The 26,177-nt window shown below is 36.7% G+C and overlaps 1 long non-coding RNA gene across 2 annotated transcripts in view; it reads left to right on the forward strand.

Annotated features, from left to right (window-relative positions):
* Positions 1-10,551: 10,551 nt before the first annotated feature.
* Positions 10,552-26,177, forward strand: part of LOC117084853 — a 52,391-nt gene continuing 36,765 nt past the window's right edge. The window contains exons 1-3 of one of the 2 annotated variants that reach the window (XR_004437710.1): positions 10,552-10,605; positions 11,727-11,773; positions 13,405-13,505. This is a non-coding gene — a long non-coding RNA (uncharacterized LOC117084853). Of the gene's footprint in view, positions 10,606-11,726; positions 11,774-12,657; positions 12,748-13,404; positions 13,506-26,177 lie in introns of those variants that run through there. The other variant, XR_004437711.1, reaches the window with a different exon arrangement.

Genomic DNA, 26,177 nt, shown 5'->3' on the forward strand with positions numbered 1-26,177 from the left:
CATTCTATTTAATTTCTATATTTTATAGTTAATGCTAATTCTTAATCTTTTTAAGGAAGCTTCTTCAATTTCAAATTGTGTACTTGGATTTTCTCTTGTTCATCAATTTTTCAATTGTTTGTTCAAGAAGCAGTGGTTTTTTTTTTTTTTTTTTTTTGAGACGGAGTCTCGCTGTGTCGCCCAGGCTGGAGTGCACTGGCCAGATCTCAGCTCACTGCAAGCTCCGCCTCCTGGGTTCACACCATTCTCCTGCCTCAGCCTCCCGAGTAGCTGGGACTACAGGCGCCCGCCACCTTGCCCGGCTAGTTTTTTGTATTTTTTAGTAGAGATGGGGTTTCACCGTGTTAGCCAGGATGGTCTCGATCTCCTGACCTTGTGATCCACCCGCCTTGGCCTCCCAAAGTGCTGGGATTACAGGCTTGAGCCACCGCGCCCGGCCTAGAAGCAGTGGTTTTACACGCTTGGGAATGTCTGCCCATTACTTTTCTCTTTCTCTTTTCTTGAGACAGAGTCTAGCTCTGCAGTGGCCTGATATTGGCTCACTGCAACCTCCACCTCCCTGGTTCAAGTGACTCTCCTGCCTCAGCCTCCCAAGTAGCTGGGATTACAGGCATGTACCACCATGCCAAATTAATTTTTGTATTTTTAGTAGAGATGGGGTTGGACAGGCTGGTCTCGAGTTCCTGACCTCAAGTGATCTGCCCGTCTTGGCCTTCCAAAGTGCTGGGATTACAGGTGTGAGCCACCGCACCTATATTTGCCCACTGCTTTTCTATTGGAGTAATTATTGGATCATTATTACAATATAAAGCCATGCTGTTTTACCCCTGAGAGTTTCGTGGATATTTTCCATTACTTTCTGATTTTGAATGTTACTGTTCAAAAAGCCAAGTCTGAAGCCAAATGTTTTTTTCTTTCTCGTTTAATGTTGATTTGCTTTTACTACCTGGATGCTTCAACAATTCTAACTTCATCTTTAAAATTTAGTAGCTTAATGAGAATATACCTGGTTTGCTTATTGTGCAACAGCTTTCATATTAGAAGATATATTTTAAAAATTTTATTTAGTTTTATTCAAACTTTAAATAAATACTTTTGTATTTGTTTTCCATATACCTTTTCTTTCCTCTTTTTCAATGATTGATAGATGTCATTTATCTGCCATTTACATTTACCAATTTCTTTTCATTTGCTTTAAGCTTTTTGTCCCTATTTCTCCCTGCATTTATACATGTTTTAAGGCATTCCCATGCTGCAATTTCAATTTTTTAACTTGTTTTTTTTTCTGTTTCTAATTTATGTATTAGATCTATAATAATATAATTTTTTGTTTCTCATTTTTTTCCCGTTAGCACTTCAGTTTCCCTAATTTGTTTTATCATCTCGTCTTTGAGTTCTTTTATTGAATTCATTTTCTTTCAAATTATTTTATAGTGTGAAGTATTTGTGGGAAATAAGTTCTGTTCTTTGGGTTATGTCTTCTTGATGATGGATTTTTCATTTGTTATTCACTAGCTAATTTTTTTTTCAACTGTAGTCTGTTGCCATTGTTTCCATGGCATGCATTTCATTTGGTTATTGGTTAACAGAGAGCTTTGTCTGGAAGTTTCTGTTATGACACAGTATGAGTAAATTCTCTTTGCTATCGTTCTTTTGTTTTGGAGAGTTGTTTGATTTGTTAATTTAGGTGCTATATTTTGATGGCTTGGTTGTCTGTTCTATCTGCTTTTCTGAAACCTGAGGGTTCAAGGATTAGAGAACTAGAACCCTTGTTCTGGACAATTTGGGTTTGGCTTTCTCACTGAAATCCTATAAATGTCTCCTACTAGGGCCTATTTCCATTGATAGCATCTGTTTTCTCCATCTGAAGATGGTAAGTTCCAGTATCTGTTTTTGTCTTTCTGAGATCCTCCAGGAGTGTGATCCTCCAGGATTCTCCAGATCCTCCAGGACCTCTAGTATTGAACATCTTCCTGTGTCTTTCTACTCAGCTCTCAGTCGCCCTCTCTCTAAGTTGGAGGACATTAGCAGCATTCTTAGAATTTCTTCAACCTACCTTTTTTCTTTAGTAAGGTTTTCGGAGAATGAAGATCTGTTGGGAGTCTTGTTGGATTCCATGGTATTTATTTATCATACATATTGTGAATATTCATAGCGCTCGCTATAACATTTTGATGTATTTGATTATGTGGCACCACCCCAAACATGCCAAATGTAATGCAAAGTTTATACATATATTTTAAAATACGAACAAATCTGAATTTCTAGCTTATGTTCTGTTTCCATTGATTGACATTTACAGCACGAAGCTACTTCCCTTCCCTTGTTTGCTTGCTGCTGGTAAATTTGAGGCCGTTTACTTTTTCTTGTTTTTTTAAAAAAATATTTTAACCCAAAAGACTTGAGCTATGACTTCATATTAAGCTTTATAGTACAAAGCAAAAAACGAATTCAAAATAGGGAATTACATACAACCAAATGTATTCATTCAATGAAAGTGCATTTTTAACTCTCTTGACATTATTTTCTGGGAACCTAAATCTATTGTATTTTAACTTAAAAATGTAATTGAGCTCTAAATTCCAATGATCTTTATTTTCTCAGCATTATTATCAAATGAGTCTTAAAATGGAAATTTCAGTGTTTTTGAATGAATTATTGTATTTTAAAATTTTCATATATTTTGCATAAACATCCTTTTGGAATAATATTATTTCATGACTTTTGAAAAAAATATTCCTCCTCAGTGACATCCCTGCAACTCTTATAGTAAACACATATAGTTAGGCTAGTTTTATCTTTTCCCTGATGGGAAAGTACACAATTATCTATAAGATATTTCAGCCCGTAACTGTGTTTTATCCTTCTTTGAAGAACGCCCCCCCCCACACACACGTGTGCATGTGCACACCCCAAACAGTTTTAATATTACTATAATACTGTAGCAAAATGTTTGACGCTGCGTGCTATAAACTTTAATACATGCGATGCAGTTTGAGAATCTTAACAAATTTCTAAGTGGGCTCTTAAAAATCAGACTCTCAATACCTAAATCAGGATTACTAAAATGATTGCGGGAATGAAGTCTATTGAGGAAGAAATGATATAAACGTTATGCACATGTACCCTAGAACTTAAAGTATAATAAAAAATAAAAAATAAAAAAAAATAAAAAAAAAAAAATAAAATACAATATAATTATTATATGAGAAGTTTGAAAGAAGGTATTCATTATTTCAATGTTTCTGGACCAAAAAATATATATATATATCTTAGTAAAAGTAACATACATACAAAAAAGTCTTCATGTTGCTTAACATATAAACATTTTCAAGGAAATTAAACATATCTGGTAGTTTTTAACAAAATTAAAACTAGAAAATTTGATCCATTGCACGTTCTTTTCAGGAGCATGGACTATTCTCTCATGTTGAATGTGGCAGTTTTCACATACAGGCAGGAGAGAAATTACACCAAGATTTTGGAAAACATGTTATGTAAGGTAAGATACTATTATTTCTAGTTTAGAAAACTAGAAATCATTTTCTATGAAGAAAAAGTAAGACTTCCAGTATTTAAAAAATTGACTAAATTGGCCATGCATGGTGGTTCACGCCTGTAATCCCAGCACTTCGGGAGGCCGAGGCAGGTGGATCACTTGAGGCCAGGAGTTCAAGACCAGCCTGGGCAACATGGCAAAACCCCGTCTTACTAAAACTACAAAAAATTAGCCAGATGTGATAGTGTGTGCCTGTAGTTCCAGCTACTTGGGAGGGATAAGAGCCGCTTGAACCCTGGGGGGTGGAGGTTGCAGTGAGCCAAGATCATGCCACTGCACTCCAGCCTGGGTGACAGGGTGAGACTCTGTCTCAAAAAAAAAAAAAAAAAAAGACTACCTTAATAACTATGGCAATTACTGAAATTTATTAAAATGTTTACTATCATCAAATGTACTCCTATTATTAATCATATATATTCTTTTGTTAAATTAAATACAGCCATTGTGATACTATCCCAGACAATAGCAAAATGCTAACTCTTCCTTACTTGCTTATGTATTCACCTAAATAAGAGCAAATTTACTAGTCTTCTGTTTTACCTATGGGAAAAAAACCATTATTTCCTTAAATGCAGTAAATCATCGATTAAATCAATAAAAGAACTGATAGTCTATAATCTTAGATCCCGGAATTTTTTCCCTCAATACTCTTAGTTCTACTGGGAACTATCGTACAATAATATTTGAATATTATTCAATTATATTACTTATAAAATTATCAGCTTCAAGGTGTAGATTTTTATTGATCTGATTTTATTAGCTTAGGTAATAGTCTTCTGTCTTGTTTTTAATCTTTCTTAAGCCAAAGCTGTTCAGCTTCCTACTTTTCAAGAGGACATCTGCCCTTTCTTTAGTTTCTGCCCCCTTGTGCTAGTATCTGCTCATTGTGAGAGAAACACACAATCATGCTGTGTTTAAAGTCATGCTCGTGGCCGGGCGCAGTGACTCACACCTGTAATCCCAACATTTTGGGAGGCCAAGGCAAGAGGATCCCTTGAGCCCAGGAGTTTGAGACCAGACTGGGCAACATAGTGAGATCCCATCTCTACAAAAAATGTTATAAAAAGAAAAAAGAAAAATAAATAAAGTCATGTGTCACCATGCCTGGCTAATTTTGTATTTTGTAGTAGAGATGGAGTTTCACTATGTTGCCCAGGCTGGTCTCGAACTCCTGACCTCAAGTGATTTGCCTGATTCGACCTCCCAAAGTGCTGGGATTACAGGCATGAGCCCCATCTCTACTAAAAATGCAAAATTAGCCAGGCATGGTGGCATGTGCCTGTAATCCCAACTACTTGGGAGGCTGAGGCAGGAGAATTGCTTGAACCCAGGAGGCAGAGGTTGTAGTGAGCCAAGATCATGCCACTACATTCCAGCCTGGGGGACAGAGCGAGACTCTGTCTGAAAAAACAAAACAAAACAAAACAAACATAAAAAACCCTAAAACCTATTCATTGTTTATTTGAAATTCAAATTTAACTGAGTTTCCTGTATTTTCACTGGCAACCCTACCCCTTCTACCACTTTGGATTATAAGGTCTCTGCATACAGGGTTATGCATGCTACACTGTATCTTTACAGTAAAAAGAGCAGTGATAGTTTCTTAAAATGTACATATAGATTGCTGGAAAAGTCTTTGGGATGAAAAGCATCCCATACAATCAGATATTTCTTTTAATTTGGCTTACAATCAGATATTTTTATATACTTTCCCTTAGGACCTTCCAAGCCTAGATTATTTATTAATAATTTATGAGCCTATTTATCATGAGCACTGCCTGTAAGTTTATAAGGAAAGCTGTACTATGAGGGAACACTTACCTTGGCAATTCTATAGAATGACAGCCCAGGAAGACAGTCGCATACAAACCTCTGTGTCTCTGCCTTTGTTCCAGAAGATGAAGTGATTATGGCCCTTCAGAGACAGAGATACTTTTTGCATTACTCTATGGTTTTCTGCTTTCTTTTTTTTTTTTTTTTTTTTTTGTTGAGACGGAGTCTCGCTCTGTCGCCCGGACTGGAGTGCAGTGGCCAGATCTCAGCTCACTGCAAGCTCTGCCTCCTGGGTTTACGCCATTCTCCTGCCTCAGCCTCCCGAGTAGCTGGGACTACAGGCGCCAGCCACCTCGCCCGGCTAGTTTTTGTATTTTTAGTAGAGACGGGGTTTCAGCGTATTAGCCAGGATGGTCTCGATCTCCTGACCTCGTGATCCGCCCGTCTCGGCCTCCCAAAGTGCTGGGATTACAGGCTTGAGCCACCGCGCCCGGCCGGTTTTCTGCTTTCATCTGGGCAAATAATGTAAACTTAATACAACTTTTTTTTGTCTTTTCTCCCAGGTTATTATGACCTCTATGATGGGGATCTGATAAAGAAGAAAAACACCTCACAGCAATGACTGGCATGTGATCACTTAGCCAATGAGGTAAGAGGCTGTAGAAATGATGTGATAATGACGTCTCCTGAGTTCCAGGTCCATATTAGCAGTGGATATGAGGTAAACATTGAGCTTTTCTCAAATTTAGTTAACAAGCTTTATTATAGATACAGCTCAAATTAGTTAATTCAGGAAGCTTATTTTGTAGAAATTAAAACATTAATAAACAGAAAATTTAGAAATAAAGAACTCGGCTGACACTTTGACTCTTTGAAACAAGTGGCCTTCCATGCTCTGAAAGATTATGGCCACCCTTTGAGACATTGGAATGGTGTCCATTGCATTTTATCAAGTAACTATAGGTCAGCCTGGGAAATCTGCAATTTCCTCCACTCCTGTCACTGTGGTTGCTGTGAGATTTTGTGTCATCACTGTGCTGTCTTCCCTCTCCACATGAAGGTGAGCTCTCTGACTTCACTCTAATGTCTGTGATTTCATGCCTGACCTGATTGTTGCTGGGCAATTCCCTTGTTTGGAGAATTCTGTGCTTTGGTTAGAATTTTTAAAGGTTTTTTTCCTGTGGTCAGATTTCTGTTTCCTCCTGTGTCTTATGCACCTTGTTCTCCTACAGAGAAGATTCTTTGAAGTTAGTGGAAGCTCAGTTTAAAGGAAGATCTACTGCTTTGTGTGGTGGATGACCATGGGGGAGCAAGAAGGCAGCCTCTGGCTTTTGTTTTGTGTGTATGTGTGTGTGTGTGTCTGTGTGTGTGTGTGATGTACCTAGAAAAATAACACAATTAGCATTAAAGAGTATGTTTGGTATGTTTAAAATAAGTTGTAAACCAAATGTATTTTAAAGAATTTATACAAATTTCTAATTTAGTAAAATGAATGACTATTGAGTATTTATATCAATAAAGCAACCACTCGAATACAACAAAGCATGCATTGCACGTTTCTCCCACTGTTTATCTCCATCTATAACCTCCCTACTCATCAGTTTGAGATTTTTTATATGGAACAAGTGTGGTTCTTGCAGGGAAATAATCTTTAGAATAAGGATAAAATATTTAAGAATATGTACTTAAAACTTAGCAAACCCATTGGAAAATGATCCAGAAAAATGGTATTCAGAGATAAAAATCAGAATGTGTTTAGGCGAAGAGCACTGATGAAGGTTGGTGTATGTGGCATGTAAATAATACATTGATTTAGATGGACTTTTACGATGGGAGAAGCTCATCAGGCCTCATATAATGAGTTAGTGTCTACCTTTTCCTTTGAAAATTTCATTTTCATTACAATGGGTTTCCGGCATTTGTACTTTGTTATCTCTTCAAATTCATACAATTAAAATGGAACTCATGACTTCTTTTCCTTGGAGGTACTAAAAATTCTGCGCAGTTGAAGGAACTATGACCTTTCTTAAATGGGCCCATCTTCTAGCTCAAAGAAATAATTCTTAGATGGTGCTTTAATGCCTAGCTTTAGTGCAAGATAGATTGTCAGGGTAATAAATTAAAGGCACCTCACTGTAGCTCTGTTGGCCAATGTTCTACCACAGACCCATATTAATATTTTATACCCTTTAATATTATTACATGATGCAGGCTTTATTTAAATGGATTTGACGGGTCTCTTGGTTGGCTTGACAACCAGAGGGAAAAATTAATGTTCTGCATTTAATCTCAGCTCAAGGTGCTAAATTATTTGGAGGTCAAAACCGTCATGCATATCATGCTAAATTATTGAATGTAATAACTATTAGCTAGCTGTCTATTTATGTGTTTTAAAAATTGTTTACTTCAAGCATCTTGAGCTAATTTTAAAGTAAATCCTTCTTTTAGTTTTTTCCCTCCTATGTGCCGTTATCATCCTAGCCCTTGCAATTGTGGTAATAGAACTAATGGAAGATGCCAGGTGCCCTTCTTAAAAGTGAAATCAACTGACTAAATGTTAGTAAGTCGCCGAGAGCATTCCTCCTTTTGTTGGTTCCATCTTCATATGAAGTTCAAGTATGTTGAGAGAAATAGTCACTTTGTTGTAATGGAAGCTATTATCTTATTTTAAAAAGCCACATAATGTTTTGCCAAAAAGAAATATTGATTCCTAAAAGAATACAGTAAGCCATATTCTAATTATTTTTAGAATAATTGGAACAACATTAAAAAAAGAAATGATGCTGTTGGATTTCTTTTTAAGAAATGATTTAATGGGAAGTATGACAAATGAAATATAAAATGATGTATTTATTATTTACAGTGAAAATAGGTCACATATCCTTGTCCTTTGGTATGATCTTAAGAGGTGAATCAATGTCAACAGTATTATGAAATATTTAGGCTATATAAGGATACAATTCTGAATTCTTGGACATTTGTGTAATGACTTATAAGAAACTGTGACTTGTGAGTAGGCTCTTATGTCTTTACATATAAGAAAGGTGGTAAGGGGAAGTTTGAAGACACCTGTTGTCCTGTACAGTTTCTGCCTCCTCTGGGTTTTATCTTAACTAGAGCAAGCACTTCCTATGTATGAGGCTTTCTGGGGTTAAGCAGTTTTAGCTGCATTACTTAAAGTAACATCAGTCATGGCCAATGGGCTATGACGAAAAAAAGAGCTTCAAATAAGAAGCTGATTTTTCTTCCTGGTAATGAATGGTGATGGGCCAAAAAAACCTCCAGCACTTTCCACGGCAGGGTAACAGCTTCTTTGCATAAGCAGAGTGAGCAATTGGCAAGACTGGCTATTGGTGTACAAGCTGGACCTTATAGAAAGGGCTGAAGCAGCACTCTTTATGCCATCTTTCCTTCTGTCTTTCCTATCTTGCTTGTAAATTACTCCATTCATCTAAATGAGAGCTTTTGTATAGCTGTTAGTTTGGAAATGGTGGGTCTGTTTAGTGACTCAAGATAGCTTCTTGGTAGCATCTAGTCAAGCAGAGATAGATCCAGGTGGCATCTAACAAGCAAGGAGTAGGTGGTTGAGGACTGCTCAGCCTCTGTCCTCATCAGGCGCTGAGGTAAATCAAATGACTAATAACCAGGTAATAGGCAGGCTAAGGATGCCCAGGGGAGGAAAACAGTTTAACTTCCCACCAGGTGCCTGACTTCCTGACAATAAACATCTAGGACCCATGCTGTGACAATGTCATTGGGAGGAGATATGTTTCCTTTTCTTTCTCTTCATCCAGTGACTCAATTAATGCAAGAACATAGCAAAACAAAAGGAAAACAATTTCAACTAGTACTTGCTACACTGGGGAAATGGAATAGAGGATTGAATAAGACTGTTCTCTCTCTTGATGAGTGCATAGGCTACTGCCTTCCTTAGTTTGTTGACCTGGTACATGTGGCTCTCTCAGAGGAATCCTTGGAGAAAGCATCAAAGGCAACCAAACCAGGGAAACCAGGGAAGGCTGTGTGGAGCAGAACAACGAGGCACTACGGAGATGGGACTTCATAATATAGGATAGGAAAGATAGAGGAGACACGAGGATATGTATCTCATCTCAGGACAGAGAGAGGCAACATTCAAGGTGTGCGAGATTTTGAGATAAAGATTAAAGAAGATGTCAGTGCTTGGTGAATTGGAACTAGATAAGTATTTTTGTTTGCTTGTTTATCTTTTTGGGTTTATGAGTTTCTGAGACCTTAGTATTTTCATAGATGACATTTTTGAGCTGGATGTTTTGACTTCTTTAAGATCTGTGTTTTTATCTATCTATATAGTTACATAGATACATGTATAAAGATTCTCCTTGCTCTCCATCTCTCTTATTTGAAGCTGGACACACTTTATGCTTAGACAGACTTTTAGAATCATAAGAGCTGGGGTGGGACAAAGAAACAAAGCAGTATTTTAATACAGGGCCCCACTCTGTCACCCAGGCTGAAGTGCAGTGGTGTGATCATAGCTCATTGCAGCCTCCAACTTCGGGGCTCAAGTAATCCTCTTGCCACAGCCTCCCAAGTAGCCAGGACTACAGTTGCGTGCCACCATGCCTGGCTAAGTTTTAAATATTTTTGTAGAGACAGGGTCTTGCTATTTACTCAAGCTAGTCTTGAACTCCTGGTCTCAAGCAAGCCTCCTGCCTCAGCCTTCCAAGAGAGCTTAGTTTAAATGTTTCATGCTACTACCCCTTAACATCGGTACTCTCCAGAGGAAGAAAAATATTATTAAATTTTAGTGTAAAATAAATAAGTGGAGGAAAACACTTTTAATTCTGTGACTAATGGCATTTGCAAGAAATCACTTTGTAGATTTTTAGAAAGTTCTTCCTTTAAAAATGTGCTTTAAAAAGCAACACCCTCTCCCTCTGCAATTAGGAAACATGTCACAACAATTTTTGTGCCAAAGCTTTATAAAAATAAAAAAGCTTTTTAAAAATAAAGAAATTACTTTGAAAAACTGGTATTATTAAATGATGCTGCCTATAATCCTGCTATCACTCTGAGATGTTTGGACTTCAGTAGATAACAAAAGTAGAGATGCTAAGCATTATCTGTTATTTCTAGAAAAGCTCATTAGTAAATTATGGAGTGACAATCTCTGGCTAGAAAAATAGAACAACCCCTGTTGCAAAGGATTCTAAATTCTTTTAGTAGTTGCAAAGTCGTAATTGGCATATGAAATAATTGGGATCCATGAACAGACTTCAGAGTTCTAGCAGGTATCTATGAAGAGAAGTAAAAGATTGAATCTCAAATAGGACAAAAGCTGTCACAATTAGATTAGCCAGGTTTGATAACAGCTGAGGATGAGTGGGAGAAATATCATTTGTTCTTGAACATTTGCAGTGTATATGCTTTCCTCACTGGATATCGAATAACTCGATTACTTGGGTGTACTGAATTTGGTAGAGTGCAATTTGGAAACAGGTTTATTTTTCTGCCTCTACTGCTTTTGCAGATGTCTCACTGTCATTTCTGGGTGACATCTTGTATGAAACCCGTAGCTTTAAATACCTTTATAAATTTTAAAATGTCCAGTCTAGTCTAAATTAGAACTTTGTTTTCTTAAGCTCCTCTACTTGTCTCTCTCACCTAGGCAAAGTAAGATTTAGTCCACCTCCATAAGCTCCTGTTTTTACATCCCTTCTCCTCTGCCGTTTGTCTCTGGCTCCTCCAAGTAGGGTTGAGGAACAGGGATTGAGGAGAGAAAAGATGAGAGAAAATGTGGTAAAACCCATTTTACTTACCTGGTGCTTTGTCTGGTGTTTCTAGCTCTCTCTTAATTTTCAAGTGGCTTTTCTTATGGTCAGCCTTCTCTCATGGCTGTAATAGTGGGCTCCTGGGGGGATGCAAAAGAAATTTCCACTCTTCTAACTTCCTCACTGTATAAGGGAGGGCAAAGATTAGGCTGCTCTAACAAAGAGGAAAAAACACACAATAGCTGAAATCATGCATCCTTAATGGCAGTGAAAATTGGTTCTTGGGGAAGGGAGAATGAAAAGCGTCTTAGCTATTATAATGGTTTGTGGCCTTCTAGCATCCAACAAGGTCAATTTCTTTGTATTTAATCTCTCTTGTTAGAAACATAATCAAATTAAAATAAAAAATCAATAGGATTAACCTTAAGTTTATTTTTTTCTTTTTCATGGAGCAATAATAAAAAAATGAACATTTGCTTAAATATGGATTTATTACTCTCTCACTTGATAGTCCAGCTTTTCCTCAAAAGGTCATTTAGGGACCTGAGTTCCTTCCATATTATTCATCCACCAACCCCCTAAATTCATGTTATCCTAGTTTGCATGACCAAAAAGCTGTCATGGACCTGTCTGTTTTTCAGAGAGAGAAGAGGAAAGAGGTGAATCCAGGGCCAGCAACTTCATTTTAGTAAGTGAGGCAGAAATTGCACCCATTACTTATGTTACCATTGCAATGATGGCAACTTAGTCATGTGGTTTCTTTTCATGGGAGGAGGCTGGGAAATATAATCTGAAGCTTGATAGTCACATGCCCAGCAAGAAGGGAAAATAATTTTGTGGGGACAACTAGTCGTCTGCCATACTGACCAAGAAAATGCACTCTTTGACCTCTTCTGACTCCCTTTCACTGTTGCTTTTCAGTGATATATCCCACCCTACCCCTTTCTGCTGTGGTTCCTCATCCTGCAGGCAGTTTTCTTGGGCAATATCCTTTGAAGACCATTCTAGCTGATCATGCAAAGTGTCTATATGGCCAAAGGAAGCTCATATAACCTCATTGTATTATATGGCAGAGGGGCAATTTGATCTCATAACTGCATTCTCTTCTCTTTCTCTGTGCATATGAATAGCTCCAGCTAGCCTGCTATCTTCAGAATTTCCAAATGAGAAGATGGCAAGTGTAAGGAGACATGTTAAGATCTTGTAGAAAATCTGGTTTTCTATTCTGTTAGCAGCAGAGGCAGGCCTTAGCATTTCTTTCAGGGAGAAAGATGCCTGGTTAGATGCAAGGCTCTTCTCTTGCAAACATCCCCAGGCACTTAGAAGAGTTCTTTCTTTTAAAGCTTCCTCACTTGCCTTGGCAGCTGAAAAGCAACCCTATACTCTCTCCTACAGGAGTAGTAAGAGAAATGCCACAATGTGTTAAATTTTTTTTTGCTTCAAGGAATTGTTTTTTCTGATCAGTTTCCTTAGCATTTCAAGTGTTTCTTATAAAGAAGGGTAGGCGTGGGATGGATCTATGTCACAAACGCTTTTTTTTTTGGTCTCAGTTCAGGCTGCTATAGTAGAAGACTGAGTGGCTAATAAATAACAGAAATGTATTCTCCCCAATTCTGGAGGCTGCAAAATCCAAGATAAGGGTATCAGCATGGCCAGATTCTGGTGAGAGTCGTCTTCCAGTTTGCAAATGATCTGTTTTCTTTCTTGTATCCTCACATGGTGCAAAGAGGGCTAGAAAGTTCTCTGGGGTCCCTTAGGGCACCAATCCCATTTATGAGGTCTTCATCCTCGTGACCCAGTTACCTCCCAAAGGCCCCACTTTTTAATACCATCACATTGAGAGTTAGGATTTGAACATATGAGTTTTGGGGGCATGGAAACATTCAGTCTGTTGCATTTTGGTACTCTGTATCTCATTCCTTTTGTTCCTTTTTTTCTCCAAATTCCAGCCATGGCTGTGGTGGACAGAATTAAGTATGCAGATATCATTCCATCTCAAGCATCTACTATAGATCTCTCCATTTCTCTGTCTTAGGACCTTCTGTAAATAGCAAAGTCCCCTTGGCCCCTCGTAGGTTGAGTCCCAAAGTGCGGTGCAGTTAATATTTCAAGCAAACCTTAACCACTGGACAAACCTGTAGACAAATGCCCCAAACTCCTCTCTTCTGGGTATGCCATCCTGCGGGACATTCTGTGTTCCTCAGAGGTTCCTGCAGAAGGGAAGCCCTGTTGCCCATGGCCGCAGCCTCACTAATGCCCCATGAGTTGGCTTTGCACCTTCCCTGTCTTAATTTTCCCATTTCTTCACTCTTGTTTTAGGACAGACTGCTACATGAACTAGCTGAATACAAATACTTTCCTCAGACTCTCTTTTCTGGGGGAACCCAAACAAGGGAACTGTTCTGTTCTGTTATATGTTGGTAAGTCTTATGACTATAGGTTTGGTAGTTCTCTTTAGAATGTAGAGATATTTATTTTTATGAGTTTTGGGTCCTCAACTAAAACTCTGAGTGAACAGAAAGACTTTCATATTTATCTTTTCTTTCCTATGATAGTATATTATCTTAAATTCATTTAGCTTCATATTAGAAATTAGTGTGTAGTTAAACAAAAGCCTTGTTTTACATTTAAAAAAGACATTCTTGAATGAATTATGTGCTAATGTCCTTAGATTTAGTTGTCTGAGAAAAATATGGCCAATTGGCTAGAGTGCAAAATATCAAGTGGTCTTATTTGGTAGCCTAACTGTAGGCATGGTAAATTGGAATAATTAGCTTATGCACAAATTGGCTTATCACCTATGGGGTAACATCTACATCACAGTATCTTTATGTATTAAATTTGAAGGCATGCGTTTTTCCTATTGCAGTTTTTAATGTTATGTCCTTTGTCTTGATCATGGAAATTGTACTTAGAATATTGTATCTCCACAACGAATATTTGAAGAGAAAACGAAGAGGTTATTAAATATGTTTGGGAATATCATAATTATAATCGTAAGCAATATTCATGTTGTTACTATTATGTCTTTTCCTTTGTAGTTATTAGGAAAGCTAGTGGAAAAAAATAAAATAGAAATATTTGCTTTCTCTGTGCCTTTTTGGAATTAAAAAAAATTGGCACTTGACATGAAATAGAATACAGAAACCATGTCCTGAAGCACACAGACCTCCCTTCTTCCTCTCAACTCTTTTGTAGAAGGTCAAGTTGTATCCTACAATTTACTAAAAAGCTATTATTATTGTGTTGTAGCAGTATTTCTTCAAGAGCTGAGATGATAGCTGGCTTTAATATAGAAAGCCTGATAAAACTGTTATAAATCACTAGTGGTTTGGGAAAGAAGACGAGGTTCTGATTACTTATGATTTCTACAGTTTCTCAGAGAAGTACTTAGGACTTTTGAGTCTCTTTCTGTTAGTATCTCCAGTGACTTAGGTTTGCTGGATTTGATGGAAATTGATAAGAACACTTGAAGGTTATTCAGAAAGTTTGCCTCCAACCCTCTTGTAAGAAATAGGTTCACAGTTGACTAGGGAGTAAAGTAAACTTTCTTAGAACATTGTTAAAACAAGCTACTGCATCCCTTGGCTCAATTCTTCCCTACTACACACAAGAAACGCTTCTAATTTTCACAATTGCACAACCAAAGTTTCTTTTTCCAATGTTGTTTATGACCTAGTTTTAACATTTTGAAGTGTTCTTTCACTCCTTTTCTAGTGTGAAAGATGGTATCCATTCATCATTAATTTGTGCTGCTATTATGCAGCCAAAATGTACTTGGGAATCCTTTTGGGGCCTCCAAAGGAAATTTGAGGCATGGATTTTATGTTCAGCAAAATCATTCTTGAAAAATAAATGTAGATAGATATACATTTTTAAAAGAAGGGGAAGACTTTTTAAAAAAATATTTAAACAGCTTTGTTGAGATATAATCACGTCATAAAATTCACTCATTTGAACTCACACAACTCAGTACACACAAAAATACCCAAATAATCTCTTTAAAGAGTGGGTTAAGAACATACATAGACATTTTGCAAAAGAAAACATACATATGGTCAATAAGCATATGAAAAAATGCTAATCATCAGATAAATGCAAATTAAAACCACAATGAGATATCTTACACCAGTCAGAATGAATATTATTAAAAAGACAAAAAATAAATAAAGAACAGATGTTGGTGAGGTTGCAGAGAAAATGGAATGCTTTCCTTTGCATCCTCCTACTGGTAGTAATGTAAGTTAGAGCTACCTCTATGGAAAATAGTTTGGATATTTATTAAAGAACTAAAAGTACAACTACTATTTGATTCAGTAATCCCATGACTGGACATATATCCAAAGGAAAATAAATCATTATATAAAAAAGATACCTGCACTTGTATGTTGACAGCAGAACTCTTCACAATACTGAAAACATGAAACCAACCTCTGTCCATCAACAGATGAATGAGTAAGAAATCATGATATATATGTATATATATCTCACAATACATATTTCACACTATATATACACACACAACGGAATACTATTCAGTCATAAAAAGAATGAAATCATGTCTTTTGCAGCAACATGGATGGAACTGGAGGCCATCATCTTAAGTGAAACAACTCAGAATCAGAAAGCCAAATATGTGTTCTCACATAAGTAAGAGCCAAATAATTATATAGACATAACTTGTGGAACAATAATCATAAGAGACCCAGAAGGGTTGGGGGAGTAGAGGTGGGTGAGGGATGAGAAATCACTTAATGGGTATGGCATACACCATTCGGGTGATGGTAACACTAAAAGCCTAGACTTTGCCACTGTGCAATATATCCATGTAACAAAACTGCACTGTGTCCCCTAAATTTATACAATTCTTTTTTTAAAAAAAGAAAACATACAATTCAATGCATTTTAAGTATTTTCACGGGTATGTGCTATCACCACAGTCAGTTTAGATCATTTTTTATTACTACAAACAGTAGCCTTGTAATTTTTAGAGTGATCTTTCTGTACTCTTACCCTCCCAGCCTCAAGTAACCACCAGTTGAACTTCATTCTCTATATTTTACTTATTCTGAACATTTCATATAAGTAGATATATATATATATTATGTAATTAAATATATTATGTATGTATAATACATATATATATTCTGTAATATATATATTATATTATTTTTTGTGACTAGCTTCTTTCTGTAGCATAATATTTTCAAAGCTCACCTAGTTGTAGTATCTATCTGTACTTCATTCTCATTCTATGGCTATATCACAGTTTATCTATTTATCCATGAGAAACATTTGGGTAGTTTCCATCTTTTGGCTATTGTGACTAAGGATGCTATGAAAATTCATGTTGAATTTTTTGCTGGAACACTTGTTTTAATTATTTTGTGTATATATACCTGGGAGTGAAATTGCTGGATCTTATGCTAATTCCATGTTTAATTTAATGAGGAATCACAAAATTATTTTCCACATTGGCTGTACCGTTTTACATTCTTACCAGCAATGTAAAGAAGGGGAAAATTTTTAAAAATACCCCCAGTTTGAAGAATTCCAGACCTGAACCCTTCCTGGCTATGAAATATCTTCATGAATTAGGAGACTACCCTGGTGCTAGCTTTCATCTACTTTACAGTCAGCCAGAAGTTAATTTGATTTTCTTTTATATTCAAAGGGCTACTTAATCATTGATTTGAATGCTGTTTCAACTAATTAACATTTTAAAATAACGTAGTAAAATAAAAATATCAGAATTGTCTATATTAAACTGGCTTAGATTTAAACGCTGCCACATGGGCTTTTCTCTCTGATGTCTGGTGGTCATTAGCATAGATGATATCTAGATACAGGAATTTGCATTGTAGAAAAAACTCTTGCAGAAAAGAGGACTGTTTGTGTGTAAACCAACATTTCTCAACTTGCTGTTTTCTAAGGAATCATTTTGTTACAGGGCATCTTACAGTCTGAGGTCAAAAATGTAAGAAACAATATGTTGGTCACTTTTTATTTTACCTCCTTGACAGCTTCCTCATAAGCATCTACTGAAACTGTCTCCTTTTCATCATACTGCCATCAGTACCTTAGTTCAGACCTTTATGAAGTTATGCCTAAAATATTGCAACTGTCTGCCAAATGACTAATGCATTGTTTTGGCCTGATCTCACATTTTCTTGAGCCACCTTTGTGCTCCAACTATTGTGGCCTCTAGTTGTAAGCATCTGTCGCACCTCAGTTGTATCACATACCTACCCTAGATCCTCTCTGCTACTGCTCTTTGGGATTCTGTGAGAGCATATTCACTCATTCTGATGAATGTACAAACCTTGAAGTATGAGACCATTAACACTCTCTCTGTAACCGTTGACCAATCCACGTCAATGTTAACGTAAATATTAAACTCGTCTTGACTTGCGTGCATTGTTCTAAAGCACATTTTACATAGTTCCTCAGAAGGCTCCTATTGTGTCCTTGCTCAATTTATTTGTTGGTCTTTGCAAAAACCAATCATATGTGACATACTACAATGACTGACTGTAACTGTAACCTATTAGTAGCCCTAATCCCAAGTGTTGTGCTCATTGTAGAATCTTTACTGTAACAAATCATTATAGACTATAGTACTTGGCAGTGCATCTGATGAAGACATTTTTCTCAGTCCTTATAATTAAGAGAGTCAAAAGCATCTTGTGGCTAGGTGTAATGGCTCACACCTGTAATCCCAGCACTTGGGGAGACTGAGGTGGGTGGACCACCTGAGGTCAGGAGTTCGAGATCAGCCAAAACCCTGTCTCTACTAAAAATACAAAAATTAGCCAGGCGTGGTGGCAGGCGCCAGTAATCCCAGCTACTGAAGACACTGAGGCAGGAGAATTGCTTGAATCCAGGAGGAGAAGGAGGCTGCAGTGAGTCGAGGTTGTGCCACTGTACTCCAGCTTGGGTGACAGAGCGAGACTTCATCTCAGAAAAAAAAAAAAAAAAAGTATGTTGTGTTTACATAGGAAATATAGCAGTACATATTCACTGTCTTGCCCCCAAATTCCACTGCAATATAATCCTCAGGGATCTTGATCATTAAGAAATTCTGTGAAAGATCATGGTACTTTGCTATATTAATAATATACAAACTGAATTTGCTGAGCAACAAATAAAAAGTACTGTGGGTACATAAGTAACACCCATGCATTCTAGAATCTGGGAGATAAACCCTATAAGAATTTTGGATTCAGTCCAAGAGGTGACTTTTTTAGGTATGTAGATATCTTTGGTGTGCTTGGGCATTCTCTCTAAAGTAAAGGAAAATTTGTTGCATCTTGCATTTACTGTCACTAAGAAGAAGCATAACGTTTGATGGGTTTGTTTGAATTCTGAAGGTGGCACATGCTGTGGTCAGGAAAAATATTATTACTCTTTTATTGGATAATTCAGAGTAACACTAGCTTTGAGTATGGCTCAGAGCAAGAGAGGCTCTGCAGCCCATCCAGGTTAGGTTAAAAGTTGCCCAGCTATCCCAAGTGTGTAATCTAACAGAACAAATAGTGTTAGAATTGATCATAACAGATAAGGATGTTGTGTGATGAGTCACAGCAGAGTCCCTTAAGGTTCTGGAGCAAGGCCATACCTTCTGCAGCAAAGAATGACTACTTGATATTTTAAAAACTGCCCTTGACATCCTACTGGGCCTTCGTAGATTGACTACTTGACCATGGAACATCAAATGAGTATGAAACTAGAGTTGCTAATCATGTTGGTAGTTCAAACCCACTGCGTCATGAGATTGGGCATCCAAGGGACACCTTGTTCAATGCAAATGTTACATTAAAGACTGAATACAAACAGGTTCTGAAGGCATAGGAAGTTGCATGACAAGTGGCCTGGACACCATGTCACCTATTTCTGTTATGTCAATTTCTTTTCTGCAACTGTCACCTGTGGACTCATGCAGGGTTCCCTATGATCGGCTAATGGTGGTAGGAAAGTCTAGTTTACAGATTGCTTGGATCAATATGTTGGTGGTAGCTAAAAATCTACAAGGGCTAATCTGACAACACATACACCTGACTTTGAAAGACGGTAGTAAAGTGAAATACTCCCAGGGAACTGAGCTGCAAGAAGTTCACTTGGTTGTGTGCAGTAAGAAATGACTGGAGATGGGGACATCACGGATGCCAGAACATTAGCAAGTGGTTTGATTGCTTTGTCAAAGGTCTTGAAATAATTAAACTGGAAGATAATATTTAAGAAAGTTTAGAGCAGAGGCTGGTGGATGAACTATGTGAATGGATACAAAGCACCTAAATCTTAATTACTAAAATGATGGAATAATCTGTTAAGGGCTTAATTAAGATGCCAGGTCAAAGACAATGCCATATAGTGTTGGAAATGCAATCTTCCATTTTGTTATGTTGCTGATTTGTGGTTCTGTGTGCAGAACCTAAGGGGTAATGTGACTTTTGGCCTTCCAATCATCACTTCCAGTGACACAATTTCAGAATTTATCATCTGTGCTCCTGCAATTTTAAAATCTGGTGAATTGGAAATTCTGATTACTGATGGATGTGGTGTTTTCACAGAACCTGAAGCTGCAAATAGTATTTTGTGATGGCAATAAGGGTTTCACTAAACCTGCATTTGTAACTGTCAGCTGAGATAAAGACAGAAGAAATTGATCCTGATTATCATGATGATCTGGAGTTGACTGCCACACAATGAGAGCAAAAAGGATTTTCTTTAGCTACTAGAGGATTCACTGGTGTTTGTTTGTTTGTTTGTTTTCTTTTTTTGTGTGGCTTCATGCACAGCGGTAACTGTAGATGGGTAATTGCAGCTGCTCTACTCAAGAATAAAGCCATTACGGGCTTCAGCTCCTTAAAGATAAAGTGCTGGCAGAGACAGAGAGACTCCATTTGTTTGGGAGAAAGTAAGAGAGGAGAACAAGATATTTCTCTGTGGTAATCCAGAGAATTCTTTTAGATTTTATCCAAGACCACCAAGGTGGGGCCTCTATGAGTCTGCAAGAACCACAGCATTACTGGGGTTGGGGTGCATCCTAATGCAAATACAACTTAGATCCCAACACCCAAGTCCAAATGCAGATACAACTTACATCACAAGAACCAAGTCCTTTGGAAAGTCTTCTCAAGAAGGACAGGTACAAACAAGCCCAAACTACTAAGACTACAATAAATACCTAGCTCTTCAATGCCAAAACAGTAAAAAATATTTACAAACCTCAAGACCACCCAGGAAAACATAATTTCACCAGATAAACTAAATAAGGCACGAGGGACCAGTCCTTGAGAAACAGAGATATGTGACTTTTCAGACAAAAAATTCAAAATAGCTATTTTGGGGAAACTCAAAGCAATTCAAGATAACACAGAGAAGGAATTTAAAATTCTATCAGATAAATTTAATAAAGAGATTGAAATAATTAAAAAGAATCAGGTGGAAATTCTGGAGTTGAAAGATGCAATGGACGTACTGAAGAATGCATCAGAGTTTCCTAATAGCAGAGTGGATCAAGCAGAAGAAAGAATTAGTGAGCTTAAAGACAGATTGTTTGAAAATACAAAATCAGAGGACACAAAAGAAGAAAGAATAAAAAACAATAAAACACGCCTACAAGATCTAAAAAACAGAGAATATAGTTATTTTAAATATATATGCACCCAACATGGGAGTAGTCAGGCATATAAAGCAAATGTTATTAGAGATAAGGAAAGAGACCCCAATACAATAATAGCTGGAAATCTCAACACCCTACTTTCAGGATTAGCCAGATATTCCAGACAGTAAATCAACAAAGAAACATCAGACTTAATCTGCACTATAGACCAAGTGGACCTAATAGATATTTATAGAACATTCTATCCAATGGCTGCAGAATACACATTCTTCTCCTCAAAATATAGATCATTTTCAAGGATAGATAATATATTAGGTCACAAAACAAGTCTTAAAACATTCAAAAAATTGAAATTATATCAAGCACTTTCTCTGACCATAATGGCATAAAACTATAAATCAATAACAAGAGGAATTTTGGAAACTATAAAAACACATGGAACTTTAAAATATGCCCTGAATGACCAGTGGGTTAATAAGGAGATTAAGATAAAACAGAAAAATTTATTAAAACAAACGGTAATGTAAACATGACGTAACAAAACCTATGGGATGCAACGAAAGCAGTACTGAGAAATTTATAGCTATAAACACCTATATAAAAAAACAAGAAAAATATCAAATAAATAACATGATTATGCCTCTTACAGAAGTAGAAAAGCAAGAGCAAACCAAACCCAAAATTAATAGAAAAAATAATAAAGATCAGAGCAGAGAAAAATGAAAATGAAACAAAGAAAACAATACAAAAGATCAACAAAAGTTGTTTTTTTGAAAAGGTAAAATTGACAAACCTTTAACCAGACTAAGAAAAAAGAGAGAAGACCCAAATAAATAAAATTAGAGATGAAAAAAGAAAGACAGTACACTAATACCACAGAAATTCAAAGAATCACTAGTGGCTACTATTAGCAACCATATGCAAATAAATTGGAAAATCTAGATGAAACAGCCAAATTTCTAGATACATACAACCTACCATGAATGAAGTAAGAAGAAATTCAAATTCCGAGCAGACCAAAAGCAAAGTACTGAGATTAAGTCATAATAAAATGTCTCCTGGCAAATACAAGCCTGGGACCTAATGTCTTCACTCCTAAATTCTACCAAACATTTAAGGAAAAACTAATAACAATCCAACTCAAACTATTAAAAGAAAATAGAGGAGGAGGGAATATTTCCAAATGCATTCTGTGAGGCCAGTTTTACCTTGGTACCAAAACCAGACAAAGACACATTGAAAAAGGAAAACTGTAGGCCAATATCACTGATGAATATTGATACAAAGATCCCAACAAAATATGAGCAAATAAAATTCAACAACATATTGAAAAGATCATTCATCATGATCAAGTAGGATTTATCCCAGGGATGCAAGGATGGTTCAACATATGCAAATCAGTCAATGTGATACATCATATCAACAAAACAAAGGACACAAACCATATGATTATTTCTATTGATGCTGATAAAACATTTGATAAAATTCAACATCCCTTCATGATAAAAACCTTCAAGAAACTGGGTATAGAAGGAATATAAATAAAAGCTATATATGACAGACCCACAGCTAGTATCATTCTAAATGAGGAAAAATGGAAAGCTTTTCCTTTAAGATCTGGAACATGACAAGGATGCCCAGTTTCACCACTGTTATTCAATAGTATTGGAAGTTCTTGCTAGAGCATCAGACAAGAGAAAGAAATAAAGGCACATAAGTTGGAAAGGAATAAGTGAAATTGTCCTTGTTTGCAGATGATATGGTCTTATATTTGGAAAAGCCTACAGACTCCACCAAAAAACTATTAGAACAGATAAGTTCAATGAAGTTGCAGAATACAAAACTAACATACAAAAATCAGTAGCATTTCTATATGCCAACAACAAAGGATCTGAAAAAGAAATAAAAAAGTAATCCCATTTACAATAGATACAAATAAAATAAAATACCTAGGAAATAATCCAAGAAGTGAAAGATGTCTACAATAAAAACAATAAAACATTCATGGAAGAAATTGAAGAGGACACCAAAACATGGAAATATGCTCATGTTTATGGATTAGAAACATCAATATTTTAAAAATGTCCATACTACCCAAAGCAATCTACAGATTCATTGCAATCCCTATCAAAATATCAATGACATTCTTCACAGAAATAGGAAAACAATCCTAAATTTTATATGGAACCAAAAAAGACCCAGAATAGCCAAAGTTATCTTAAGCAGAAAGAAGAAAACTGGAGGAATAATATTGCCTGACTTCAAATTATACAACAGAGCTATAGTAACCAAAATGACATGGTGCTGGCATAAAAATAGACACATAGACCCAAGGAACCAAATAGAGAACCCAGATATAAATCTATATGTCTACAGTGAACTCTTTTTGACAAAAGTGCTAAGAACATACATTGAGGAAAGGACAATTTCTTCAATAAATGATACTGGGAAAACTGGATATTTATATGCAAAAGAATAGAACTAGACCCCTATCTCTTGTCATATAAAAAATCAAATCAAATGGATGAAAGACTTAAATGTAAGACCTCAAGCTAGGAAATTACTAAAAGAAAATATAAGACCTTAAACTATGCAATTACTAAAAGAAAATATTGGGAAAACTCCCCAGGACACTGGTGTGGGCAAAGATTGCCTCACAAGCACAGGCAACCAAAGAAAAATGGACAAATGGGATCACATCAAGTTAAAAAGCTTCTGCACAGCAAAGGAAACAATCAACAAAGTGAAGATACAACCCACAGAATGGGAAAGAATATTTCCACACTACCCATCCGACAAGGGATTAATAATCAGAATATATAAGGAGCTCAAACAACTCTATAGGAAAAAATTTAATGATCTAATTTTAAAATGGGCAAAAGATCTGAATGGACATTTCTCAAAAAAGACCTACAAATGGCAAATAGATATAGGAAAAAAGGCGTTCAACATCATTGGATATCAGAGAAATGTACATCAAAACTACAACGAGCTATCATCTCACCCCAGTTAAAATAGCTTTTATCGAAAAGATAAAATAGCTTTTATCAAAAAGGCAATAACAAATACTGGTGAGGATATGGAAAAAGGGAAACTTTACTTCTTGGTAGGAATGTGACCGAGAGGTCACAGTCCACCGCTCTGTCTCTCCCTGCCTTGAATAAGAAAAGGTTTCCCTAGTTTGGGAAGAGGAAACTAAGCTATGTAGGGAAGTACAGATTTGAGAAAGATAATATTTTATTTAAATGAACCCCAGTGGGTTCATTTCTGTTCCCTGTGATCAACCACTATGGAGAACATTTTGGAGGTACCTCAAAAAGCCAAAAATAAAGCTATTATATGATCCAGCAGTCCCACTGCTAGGTATATAACCCCCCAAAAAGAAATCAGTGTACCCAAGAGATATATGCACTCTCATGTTTATTGCAACACTATTCATAATTACCAAGATTTAGAAGCAATCTGTGTCCATCAACAGATGAATGGATAAAGAAAATGTGGTACGTATACATAACAGAGTACTATTCAGCTACAAAAAGAATGAGATCCTATCATTTGCAACGACTTGAATGGAACTGGAGGTCATTATGTTAAGTGAAATAAGCCAGGCACAGAAAGACAATCTGTGCATGTTCTCATTTATTTGTGGGGGCTAACAATGAAAACAACTGAACTCATGGATATAGAGAGTAAAAGGATGGTGACCAGAGGCTGGAAAGAGTAGTGGGTGGGGGACATGGAGATGGTTAATGGGTACAAAAACAATTAGAAAGAATGAATAAGACCTAGTATTTGCTAGCACAACAGCGTGACTCCAGCCAAAAGTAATTTAATTATACATTTAAAAATAACTAAAAGAGCGTAACTGGATTGTTAGTAACACAAAGGATAAACGCTTGAATTGATGGATACCTCATTTACCCTGATGTGAATAATATGCATTGCATACCTGTATCAAAATATCTCACATAACCCATAAATATATATGCCTACTATGTATGCACACAAATTAAAAATTAAAACAAAAAATATAATGTGTTGGCTGAGGGTTAGAAAATGTAGAATGGGTGGCAGGCATGATTCCATCTTGAAGCACCAGGAACTGAACCACTAAACCTTCTTATTCCTTTTAATGCTGTTTTTTGTATCTTCTTATCTTTTGTTGAGATTGTGAACATGTCAACTTAATGACTCTATGATGAACTGGACTTAATGTAGGGCTTAAGCAAATCCAAGCAGTGCAATGGGCAGGTTAACCATTGTTAACCATTGTTTTTCTTTTTTCTCACCTTGACTCTAGCTAAAGATTGGCCATTTTTAAACACTCGTTTTATATCCTCTCATCCCAAATGTTTTTTCCTATCATTGACGAGGCAGCTAGGTGCCTGCAGGTGCAGCCTGATAACTCTTCAACTGAACTGTACCATGTATCTCTTGTTTTCTACCCTGGGACTTCCTTGCTGCTGCTGTTTGGAATTCCCACAGGAGTCATGTCAACCCGTGCTGTTCATGAACAACTTTAGACGTGCAAAGGAATTCACTCCCTTTTAGGGAAGCTACCCGTTCCCTTAGAGAGCATCCAGGAGGACTGAAGTCCCAGTAGCACAAAGAGGTAACCTACCCAGTGATGATTTCTTAGATTGGTTTTTCCTCTTTTCCTGTTTCACTTTTCCCAGTGGGTTCATTTCTGTTCCCTGGGATCATTTTCCCAAATAAACTCTGCATACAATTCCAAATCTCTGGCTCAGTTTCTGGAGGAACACAGATCAGATATGGCCTTTCTGTTTTCACCTTTTTAAATCTCCAAATCACTCCCTTACTTTGGCCAGGCAGGTCTTTCTCCAAAAAAAGATCTTATTTGCAACTTTTTATTGAACTCCAGTGGTAAAACACCTCTTCATGGCATACATGATGCTCTGTGCAATACTTGAAGAATCAATTCTAAAGCATGAACAGGCGAGACTCTCAAACGTCAAGGAAGGTAAAAGGAGTGCCGACAGGTCACAGTCCACTACTCACTCTCTCCCTGCCTTGGGTAAGAAAAGGTTTCCCCAGCTATTTTGGGAAGAGGAAAATAAGCTATGCAGGGAAGCATAGATTTGAGAAAGATAATATTTTTCTTTGATTCTAAGTATATTTTTCATTATGCATATTAACTGTTTCAGAGAACCCCAATTTCATTCAGTTCACTCATTCATGTGTTCAGCAAACTTATATTGAGAAAAGAACTTACTAATGACTTTTCTTATCTCAGCGATGTCCTATATTTAGGAAGCCTTTTTCTTGTCTGGAGGAGGCTGGATTTGGTTAATCTTAGCTCCTTCAGGCTGAGGCTTAATAAGGATCATACACCAATACTGACAGGCAGATAGAAGACTGAGACAAGAAAATGAAGTCAAAAAAGTTTTCCCTGGGTACTTCTAAAATATTCATGTATGCTCTCCATTATTTCATAAGTGCTGTTTTA

This window comes from Trachypithecus francoisi, unplaced genomic scaffold (genome assembly GCF_009764315.1).
Source record: "Trachypithecus francoisi isolate TF-2019V2 unplaced genomic scaffold, Tfra_2.0 Lachesis_group1, whole genome shotgun sequence".
Taxonomy (NCBI): domain Eukaryota; kingdom Metazoa; phylum Chordata; class Mammalia; order Primates; family Cercopithecidae; genus Trachypithecus; species Trachypithecus francoisi.